The sequence below is a fragment of the Ptychodera flava genome, chromosome 14, assembly GCF_041260155.1.
Source record: "Ptychodera flava strain L36383 chromosome 14, AS_Pfla_20210202, whole genome shotgun sequence".
Classification (NCBI taxonomy): Eukaryota; Metazoa; Hemichordata; class Enteropneusta; family Ptychoderidae; genus Ptychodera; species Ptychodera flava.
In genome coordinates, this window is record NC_091941.1 from 8,681,985 (window position 1) to 8,694,352 (window position 12,368).

The following is a 12,368-nucleotide window of genomic DNA, read 5'->3' on the forward strand; positions in this document are numbered from 1 at the left end:
CTGTGAAGCTTAGTTTCTTGTGTAACCCTTTTGGCTGGTAACCATACTTCTTTTACCTGCAATTGAAAGTTACATTCTCTACTCCAACTTTCCATCGCATTTGGCTTCATCACAAAGTCTTTAATTAATATTATGTAAACCATTCTTGATAAAAGTTTTGAAATACCGATGGTGTTAGTGAAAGAGTCATAAGCAAAAATATTTAAATCACTCATTTCTACAGACAAAAGTTTTGTACATTGAATTCCACGTAAGATGTCTATTACTTGCGTCAATACTTTTCTGTCTGACAGCAAACCAAATTTTAAGGCAATCTCTATAGAAAGGTGGCAACGCTCTTAAAATCTGAAAAGGTATATAATCTGGATCAACACTTGATCTGAGAATGCTATTTTCCGCATCTGTTTGCAACAAGTAAGAAAAAATTGCTTTCCACTTTGCGTTACTTTGATCAAAAGTTTATTTACTTTCGAAAACGCGTCAAATGCTGGGTAAGTTAGTATCGATGCACACATGCAAATTGGTTGTGATTTTGGTAAACAGGGTGAAAATAACCATGGTTTTGACCTCATCTTGTTGTTTTCTGTTGCAAAGTTGGAACTCAACACTTGGAAACAGGGTAAACAGGGTGAAAAGGCTTAAACCGTGACTTGGCAATTCCCACAATAATCCCATCATTTTACTGTACTTCAACATGTTTATGCAAAGACAACAAAAGTATCAGTCTGTTAGGGCCTTTTTTATTGCAAAACATATCCATTCAAAATAAAATAATAATTTTTAATACCACAACTTTACGGAGATGTTTGCTAGAACACCATAGTATTGTTATTATAATTTACAACCATGGCAACACTGAGAAGAAAATGTACCAATAGTTGACCAACCAGATGGAAGATGATGTGTCCAGCAGTATTCATGAATGATATGCAGCATAGTAGTTCTGACATGACAATTTGCAGCGAAATCCCTTTTGGCTGTCTTACCTGTTTGAACAATTGGAAGAAGGTATTCCTGTATAAAGAACTTATCATGTTGTAAAATGCATCTAGGAATTCTGTTTAACTCACATGAAGCTTCATTGCATCATAGCTACTAGAGGTTTATAATTGATGCCAGTTTTGCACATATACTTTGGTGTAAATAAGGTTGATCCCATTGTAAATAAAGCGCTGTTTACATTCGAAAAAATTCCGTGTGCGTTTACGTAATCATTGATATCGATTATGCACACATATTGAAGGCGCTGATCTAAGGTCCTGAGTCTGTCATTCACCCATAATTAGTGATAGTGGAACGGCGCTTGTACCTGATCGTATCACTGATGCGAAAGAAAGACACCAAATGTGTAGGCCTTTGATCGCAGAGAAACAACCGAGCATCTTGGCACCGTCATCACTTACGATGTCTTAAGCATGTTTGTGCATGTGTCCTCAAGCAGGTAGACTGTTACAGGTAACAGAAACAGGTTCAATAAGCATAGTTTACTACCAAACAGTCGAATAATTTCGCAAGTTACATTTGACTTTTACATGAGCAGTATGAGCATAAGAAAGAATGCGCAGGTTGAACTGAAAATTGTTTGTTTGACATTTATCTATGCATCGTACGACAGTAATTTAGAAATAACATTCTTTGTAAATAAAACGAAGATTCGCTAAAACTCTTTCATATGCTGATGTGGTATTAACCAGAATAATAATAATAATAATAATAATAATAATAATAATAATAATAATAAATAATTAAAGCTGCAAGCAGCGTTGGCAGGGCCCAAGCGGATAACATGGTTGAAAGATCTTGCACTAATGATATTATGTGCAAAATTTGATCTTGGAAAAGTATGATTTTGAACATCATCTCATAGTTACTGTACGTGTCAGTGGGAATTGCATGTTTTACGTATAATCCAATATGGCGGCCAAATATGAAGGGTGTAGCACTTGTGGTTACTGAGTTATGGACATATACTCATATTTAAGGGCAAAGGTCATCGAGGTCACGTGACATTTTGTCAAAAAAATTGTTATGCTAAGTTATCCATAAATACCAAAAATCAGACCTCTAGCTCTATTGGCTGGCTCAGAATTAGATATGCGCATAATTAATGAGGTACAGGATGTGGTGTCAAAAGGTCTCCCATCATACCAAATATGAAGGGTGTAGCACTTGTGGTTACTGAGTTATTGACATATACGTATATTCAAGGTCAAAGGTCATCAAGGTCACGTGACATTTTGTCAAAAAAATTGTATTGCTAAGTTATCCCTATATACCAAAAATCAGACCTTTAGCTCTAATGGCTGGCTGAGAATTAGATATGCGCATAATTAATGAGGTACAGGAGGTGGTGTCATAAGGTCTGCCATCATACCAAATATGAAGGGTGTAGCACTTGTGGTTACTGAGTTATGGACATATACGTATATTCAAGGTCAAAGGTCATCGAGGTCACGTGATATTTTGTCAAAAAAATTGTATTGCTAAGTTATCCCTATATACCAAAAATCAGACCTCTAGCTCTATTGGCTGGCTCAGAATTAGATATGTGCATAATTAATGAGGTACAGGATGTGGTGTCATAAGGTCTCCCATCATACCAAATATGAAGGGTGAAGCACTTGTGGTTACTGAGTTATGGACATATACGTATATTCAAGGTCAAAGGTCATCGAGGTCACGTGACATTTTGTCAAAAAAATTGTATTGCTAAGTTATCCCTATATACCAAAAATCAGACCTCTAGCTCTATTGGCTGGCTGAGAATTAGATATGCGCATAATTAATGAGGTACAGGATGTGGTGTCATAAGGTCTCCCATCATACCAAATATGAAGGCTGTAGCTCTTGTGGTTACTGAGTTATGGACATATACGTATATTCAAGGTCAAAGGTCATCGAGGTCACGTGATATTTTGTCAAAAAAATTGTATTGCTAAGTTATCCCTATATACCAAAAATCAGACCTCTAGCTCTATTGGCTGGCTCAGAATTAGATATGTGCATAATTAATGAGGTACAGGATGTGGTGTCATAAGGTCTCCCATCATACCAAATATGAAGGCTGTAGCTCTTGTGGTTACTGAGTTATGGACATATACGTATATTCAAGGTCAAAGGTCATCGAGGTCACGTGATATTTTGTCAAAAAAATTGTATTGCTAAGTTATGCCTATATACCAAAAATCAGACCTCTAGCTCTATTGGCTTGCCCAGAATTAGATATGTGCATATTTAATGAGGTACCGGATATGGCACCATAAGGTCTCCCATCCTACCAAATATGAAGGATGTAGCACTTGTGGTTAATAAGTTATGGACGTTCATGTATATTTGAGGTCAAAGGTCATCGAAGTCATGTGACATTTTGTTAAAAAAATTGTTTTTCGTAGTTATCCCTATTTACCAAAAATCTGACCTCTTGCTCTATTAGATTGCCAAGAATTAGATATGACTCTTACATAGGCCAGAATAAGCCATTTGTATAGCTTAGCTGCAGAGGTATAGGGGAGGTCAAAGGTCATTGAAAAATCAGAAAAATAATACTTTAAAAATTTTCTTCTCAAAAACTGCCTGGTTAATTTCCTTGAAATTTATTATATAGCATCTAGTAGTATGGCCTATAAAGTTTGCGAAAAGATTTTGGTGTTAGTTGTGGAGAAGAAGTTTTTGAATGATTAAATTGCAATTTTTAGAAAATCCAATGTGGCGGCCAAATCATGTGACTGATCCAAATGTCTTTCGCAAACTTAAAAGAGATCACTCTAAGGATGACATGAGTAAAATTTCAGTTAAATCGGTGTGTTTGTTCTGGAGGAGAAGATTTTTAATGATTAAATTGCGATTTTCGTAAAATCCAAGATGGCGGCCAAATCATGTGACCAATCCAAATGTCTTTCGCAAACTTAAAAGAGATCACTCTAAGGATGACATGAGTAAAATTTCAGTTAAATCGGTGTGTTTGTTCTGGAGAAGAAGATTTTTAATGATTAAATTGCGATTTTCGTAAAATCCAAGATGGCGGCCAAATCATGTGACTGATCCAAACGTCTTTCGCAAACTTGAAAGAGATCACTCTAAGGACGACATGAGCAAAATTTTAGTTAAATCGGTGTTTTGGTTCTGGAGAAGAAGATTTTTAATGATTAAATTGCGATTTTCGTAAAATCCAAGATGGCGGCCAAATCACATGACCGATCCAAACGTCTCTCGCAAACTTGAAAGAGATCACTCTAAGGATGACATGAGTAAAATTTCAGTTAAATCGGTGTGTTGGTTCTGGAGAAGAAGATTTTTAATGATTAAATTGCGATTTTCGTAAAATCCAAGATGGCGGCCAAATCACGTGACCGATCCAAACGTCTTTCGCAAACTTGAAAGAGATCACTCTAAGGATGACATGAGTAAAATTTCAGCTAAATCTGTACGTTGGTTCTGGAGAAGAAAATTTTTAAAATTAAATCGGTATTTTTCGAAAATTCAAGATGGCCGCCAGGTCGCGCGACTATTCAAAATTTCTATACCCAGGTGCACGAGATCTCATAGGTACCTATTAGCCCTGCAAGTTTTAGAAGTTTGCGGTAAGCGGTGTTTGAGTTCTAGGTCGACAAAAAAAGAGCGGAAGAAGAAGAAGAAGTAGAAGAAGAATTAAAGCTGCAAGCAGCGTTGGCGGGGCCCAAGCGATTAACCTGGTTTCCAAATCTTCCACTGATTATATTATGTGCAAAATTTTAGCTTGAAAACAGTCAAGTTCTTGTAAAGAAGAATTTTGAACATCATCTCACATTTATCTGTTCCATGCAAAATACAATATGGCGGCAAAAACATGTGAGCGATCTAATTGCCTTTCACAAACCTGAAAGAGCTCTCACTAAGAATGACAAAAGTGGAATTTCACTTCCATCAGTGTTTTGGTTCAGGAGAAGAAGATTTGTAGAGATAAATTGCGATTTTCAAGAAATCAAATATGGCGTCTTAAACTGAGCACGGTGACCTACCAAAAATTTGTTTCAAAAGTACAAGACATATATGATTTAGATACTACTCAAAATTTACAATACGGGAAGGTTAAAATATTCCATCAAATAAATGTATTAATCTCTGAAATTTTTGGCGTAATAATTGCAAATTTGGTTAAAAAATAAATAATTAGTCATATATTTTTTCATTTCATCTTTACTGTTTAAAGTTTTACTTTTGCATAATGTTTTGACAAAACATGTGAAAATTTAGAAAATCAAGCACGGTGACCCCTCTTTTTTCTTTAATATTTGATTATTCTCATATGCTAGAATGCAAAAATTTTCATGTGTTCTTCCTTGTGTTGCTTACTGGTCTGATCTTGTTTAGGTAGTGTTTTACTGTCATGAGACACAAACTCTTCTTCAACTACAATGTATATCGGAGTCAGAGCTATCTCTGTCACTGCTCACGTATATACTACAGTAGCAGGGCGGTATCTGATAGTGACAGTTGCCCATAGGAAGAAGTTGTATTAACTTTGATAATTTTGACACTATTTTTGTTCAGTTTATCATACAACTGCGTTCTTGTTCTACTCTCTACAGCATGTTGAACTGTCCAGTATTCAGCTTGCTAGCACAGCCTGTGTATGTGTACCACGTATCAGTGCTGACAACTGACTGTCAGTCTGGACTCTAATCAAACTATCACCTAAATACATATTTATATATACAGGTTTTGTCGACAAACTGAACATTGTGTGTTTGAGCATGCTGTAGGGAGACAGCAGGAAACTGTAGTTGATATATTAGATAGATTGCAAAAATCATCAACGGTTGCAGCTTCTGCCCTGTTACTAGGCTCAAGTTAGATTTTTTTACGACAATCACACATGTTTAGATTTTTTCGAGATATAAGTCATGGAATGTGACAAAATGGTTCTAGATTCTGTTAAATTATTACTAACATAACAACATTTGAATGACATAAAAATGGTATTCACTTCATTAGATTACCTACAAAAAAAATTGGAATCGGAAAATGTAAAACATAAAAGGGAACCAATAAATTTTCAAGTGCCCCCTGCAGGTAGAGCAAAATTTTCAAGTCCCCCTCTACTACCCCCAAAATTTTCGATTTCCCCTTCCTGAATGAATACCTCCAGCCCCCCCCCCCCCCCCTTTTTTTGTGAACGCAGCCTTTGTAAAAAACCTGCAATCGCTATCACTGCTGTACTGTACATATCGCACTATAACGGCACAAAACCTGTTTCAGCATACCAGTTTTTCAAACGAATTATACGTAGATATCCATTTTCATAAAGTAAAATACTCAAAGACTTGACAAATTTGTGCATGTTAGACTTTCGATACACATGCGATACGCTTGAATTTAGCATGGAGCTTTGGTAGCTCCATGAATTTAGCAAGCGATGCTCGGACAGCACACAGCGTATCGATGACACTTGGGTCAGGGGTCATCACCAAAAAAGTCAGTGCGTATCCACGGCAAGGTTGAATCATGCCACGGATCGCGGAAATCACGGATCATAAATCCAAATGTTCATGTCTATTACTTAAACAGAACCCTAAAATATAAAACACATAATGTTTTGATATGGAGAAACATCTTTTTTTTTCACTGACGATCAAGTTAAATGCTCAAATATCGCGACAAGACTTGCGGATTTGCACAATATGAATGCGGAAGTACGTCGACTGTACTCGGCGGACGAGCGGGCGCCTTCTCTGAAAATCTGTTTCCGATATAACGTCACAATAGCTGAAAAATCTTGCGAATTCATCTTCAAGGAAGCCAATTCACACAAGTTTTCTAACATCAGTGTGGATATTTGCTTATTGGCAGCTATACACCATCAACATTTTCGCCGTTCAGGAGTGCCTTACTCGCTCTACCTTGTTAAAAAAGCCGTATGCTTTGGCCGTTTAAATTTACCCATGGAGATCGCCATTGTGAATCTCGCCGCAGAGACTCAAGTTAACCACAGACCGTTGCCGGGAACAAACACACCTGAACGCAGGGCTACTTTTGCACTAATAAACTTGACAAATTAAGGAAGTACATGTTTACTGAGTGTTCCCACTGTAATAAGTTGTGCAAACAATTCTTCTGAACAGCTACACTATCAACTGAAATGGTCACACCTATTTAGACCTAGAACTATGGCAAGAGCGTCCAGCTTTGAATAGCAATTTTACCGACAGGCTGTGAGTAACAGCAGCCATTTTAAACCTAGTTTCCTTCCCAACTGACAACAATCAATAAACTATTTGTAGTTGGTAATTGCGGCCGCCTGCTAGCCGCATCGTAGACTGTGATTTGTGAATATTTTAGTGGGGTGAAGGCGATGTGAGACACCTGAGTGTGGTGAACGCAATAGGCGGGGTGAGTGCTATATAATATCCCGGAATCCCGAGGACACCGCGACATTGCACTTTGATATGATATCCGATATTTAGGGGTGGACCATTTGATATCCTGGGGGGGGGCTTGGAAGATTGGTGGAGAGCCATTATTTTTTTTCCCACGTGCTTCACCATGAATTATTTTTTTTCTACAGGGCATATGCTGGCAACTCTTTTTTTCACTTTCCTTCTTCGAGATATATTTTTTTTTACCAAATTTCGGTGCAATGTTTGTTTGCTTGGTTTTTCACACCCAGCAACAAGATGCTGTTCTATCGCACACAGACTATATTCAAGAAACTAAATGAAGTTATGTAAATACATGTACATTTTTGATTCACTTTACAAAAACATATTTGTAAAATCATGTACATTTATGGCATTTACCTGTCAGTGTTGTCCTTACATTGAAAGTAGCCGGGTAATTTAAGAAAGTAGATGGGTGGACTGCGAGGGAGCGAAGCGACTGAGTGGCGAGTGAGCGTAGCGAACGAGGGGGGGAGAGCGCGAGAGGGGGGTGTCCCCCCTCTTGCAAGGCGAAAAATGAAATTTTGGAGTGGAAATGGTTTTCTCTGGTGGCATCTGAGGTGACATTTACTGACTGAAACAGTACTTTTGTTGTGTGTCTTAGACGTGGCTCACATACAACAAAACAAACAAACATGATTTTGTTTTGTTTGTATTATTTATGACACACTTATGGTTTTATTTGCAGTGAAGATGTAACATTTAATCTTAAATCACCTGCTGTCTGCTCATTTCATTGCTCATTTCCCATTCTTCATTACCACATAGTAGTTTCCCCAAACCATCAAACTCATTCTATTCTAATCAAAACACATTCGCTTTTGTTAAGAAAAACATCGGTAAGATAATTCACTATAACAGTGTTCGCATTTACGAATAAAACAAGCGTATATAGAAAACTCGTAACAATGAAAAAATGTGTAGAGAGTCGATCCAATGCGTAATAATATTACACATTGGATTGAGTCTCTACGCATTTTTCATTGTTATGAGTTTTCTATACGCAAACGATAATAGTAAAATGTTTGCAGGCTGTCTCTCTTCTTGTGGTATTTTGACAAAATCCTTACATTCAGATTTACACATTTCTGGAAAACACTGGTGAGCAATTTCAATTTCAGCATACTTCCTCTAATCAGAAGGTCATGTATACTGTACAATTGTTCATATTCAGTTATTGTTCCTCAAGCTTGAAATGGTTTATGCTTTATAAAACTCCAGAGCTACTGCTTGATTTTTATTGATGCTGCAGTGTGCATCGAACAATTGCCAAGATTTTTTTTTTCCGAGTCGCAATGGTCCATAATTTTTTTTTTCCATCAGCCACTTAAAGCCAGATTTTTTTTTTCGAGCAATTCCACCTGGCATCTTTTTTTTTTCCCCAAATCTTCCAAGCCCCCCCCAGGATATCAAATGGTCCACCCCTTACGGCTATTAGACTATACAATACCGAAGTTAGATTGGCTCGACTAGATCTATAAGATGGTGAAATCTCCAATCTATATCGGATATTCACCCTCGATTTGACAGAATCTAGTATTGCCTGGTATCGAAGTTACAGTCGGTCCTTCGCAGTCGGGTTTGTAAGGTAAGGTGATGAATGTTCGATATATATATATATATATATATATATATATATATATATATATATATATATATATAATTATATATATATATATATATATATATATATATATATATATATATATATATGATATTTACCCGCGATTTGACAGAATCTAGTATCGCTTAGTATTGAAGTTAGAGTCAGTCCTTGGAAGTCGGGATTTGTGAAAACCTGTAAGGTGGTGAAATCTCCGATATATATGTCGGATATTTACCCGCGATTTGACAGAATCTGGTATCGTCTAGTATCGAAGCTAGAGTCAGTCCTGGGAAGTCGGGTTTGACAAGAGTGTAAGGTGGTGAAATGTCCGATATACATATCGGATATTTACCTGCGTTATGACAGAATCTGGTATCGTTAAGTATCGAAGCTAGAGTCAGTCCTTGGAAGTCGGGTTTGACAAGAAGTGTAAGGTGGTGAAATCTCCGATATATATCGAACATTTACTGGCGATTTGAGAAAATCTAGTATCGTCTAGGAACGAAGCTAAAGTCAGTCCTTGGAAGTCGGGTTCGACCAGAACTGCATTTAAGGTGGTGTATTCTTCGATATATATCGGACATTTACCCGCGATTTGAGAAAATCTATTATCATCTATTATAGAAGCTAGAGTCAGTCTTTTGAAGTCGGGTTTGGCAAAACCTGTAATGTGGTGAAATTTCCGATATATACCGGATATTTACCCGCGATTTAACAGAAAGTATATAGTCTAGTGTCGAAGCTAGAGTCAGTCATTGAAAGTCGGGTTTGACCAAAACTGTAAGGTAGTGAAATCTCCGATATCGGATATTTACCCTCGATTTGACAGAATCCAGTATCGTTCAGTATCGAATTTACAGTCAGTCCTTGGAAGTCGGGTTTGACCAGAACTGCAAGGTGGTGTATTCTTCGATATATATCGGATATTTACCCGGGATTTGACAGAATCTAGTATCGTCTAGTATCAATATTGGAGTCCCCAAAACGCTGATAAATATCTGGTAAATATCGGCAATTTCACAGACCTTGTGTGCCGAGGCACAGGGCAAGTCATTCTAGTATTGTGTGCTATTTATATTAGAGTCCCCAAATTCCCGATAAACATGCAGTAAATATATCGACGATTTCACAGATCTGGCGTACCGATGCATAGGGCAAGTCATTCTACTATTGTCTAGTATCGATATTAGAGTCCCCGAATCGCTGATAAATAAAGGGTACATTTCGGCGGTCACAGACCGGGCGTGCAATGGCACACAGCAATTACAGTGAAGTTAGATCAAGCTGCAGAACTTCATTAAACAAGGTGTTGTTTTAATAGATGTGTATCAGCGATTTTTATGACATTTACAGCTGGGCTTGATGTGGTCTTGTTTACATTTTAATCAGGTACATGCTCTCAGTTACACAACACACCAGGGCCACTCCATGCATGTCAGATAGAGAAACATAAACAAATCACCACACCTTGCAATGTCATGTATCTTTCTTTTTTATTAGTGATGAACAAGTTAGCGTGTATTGAGACACCTACATATAAAATTACCCAAATAGCTTAATTTATGATCCTTGACACTCACATATCAGCTGTGCGTAGACCCCAGTAATTGTGCCCTGGCGGGACCTTGTCTCTTATTCAGTCAATCACAGCAGTCGGCCACCCCTTAACGCTAGTGGCACACTCCTCTAAGTACTTCCGTGGCAGTATACTCGACAAAGTCACCCGGCGTACAAAAGCTGGTCGCCAAAGTGCCTTAAACAAGGCGCCGATATTAGGGTTCGTGTGACTGCTAGCTGAATTTGACAGCGGGCATTGCAGTCTGTTGTGCCGTCTTTGACTTTCAAGTGTACAATATAACATACATCACTGATCGATCTTCTGACTGACGAGGTTTACACTGCAGCCTTATGCACATTGTGGCGACTTAACCGATCCAAATGCCTTTCGCAAACTTGAAAGTGCTCGCACTAAGAAAGATATGAGTAAAATTTCAGGTGATTCTGTGTGTTGGTTTTTGAGAAGAAGAGTTTTAATGATGAAATTGCGATTGTCGCTATATCCAATATGGCAAACAAACCACTTGACCGACCCCAACGCCTTTCACAAACTTGAAAGTGCTCACACTAAGGGTGACAGAAGTAAAATTTCAGTTGGATCGGTGCGTTGGTTCTGGAAAGAATAGTTTTAAAGATGAAATTGCAATTTTCACAAAATCCAATATAGCGGCCAAAGCACGTGACCGATCCAAATGCCTTTCGAAAATGTAAAAGAACTGCCACTAGGGATAATGAGTGTAAAATTTTAGTTCAATCTGTACATTGGTTCTGGAGAAGAAGATTGCTAAGGATTAAACTGCGATGTACATAAAATCCAAAATGGCGGCCAAATTACATGACTGATCAAAATGTTTTTCTGAAACTTAAAAGGACTACCACTAAGGAAAAAAAATGTGAAATTTTAGTTCAATTGGTGTATTTGTTCTGGAGGAGAAGATTTTTAAAAATTGCATTACAATTTCACAAAATCCAATATGGCGGCCAAACCACGTGACTGATCAAAATGTTTTTTGCAAACTTGAAAGAGATCACCCTAAGGATGACTTGAGTAAAATTTGAGCTTAATCGGTGTTTTGGTTCTAGAGAAGAAGATTTTTAAAGATTAAATTACGATTTTTGCAAAATCCAATATGGCGGCCAAACCACGTGACCGATCCAAACGCCTTTTGCAAACTTGAAAGAGATCACACTTAAGATGATATATGTGGAATTTTAGTTGGATCGGTGAATTTGTTCTGGAGAAGAAGATTTTTAGAGATTAAATTGTGATTTCACAAAATCAAATATGGCGACCAAACCACGTGACCGATCAAAATGTTTTTTGCAAAGTTGAAAGAGATCGTTCAAAGGATGACATGAGTAAAATTTGAGCTTAATCGGTGTTTTGGTTCTGGAGAAGAAGATTTTAAAGATTAAATGAGTATTTTAGAAAATTCAATATGGCGGCCAAGGTCACGTGGCCGCATGCGATTTTATGTGCAAATTATGAAGACCTTAGGTCATGCTTGCTATACAAAAAAATTCAAATCGACTAGACCCCTAGGTCTTTTGGAGAAGCCATCTTTAGGTTTTTGGAAAATCCAATATGGTCGCCAGGTCACGTGACCAATCAAAATTTCAAGGGTCAGGTGCACGAGTACTAATTAACACCTACTAGCTCTGCAAATTTGAGAAGTTTTCATTCAGCCGTTTAAGAGATCTAGGTCGACAAAAAATCGGCAGAAGAAGAAGAAGAAAAAGAGGAAGAAGAGGAAGTAGTAGAACTTGAGCAATAACAATAGGGTCCCAGC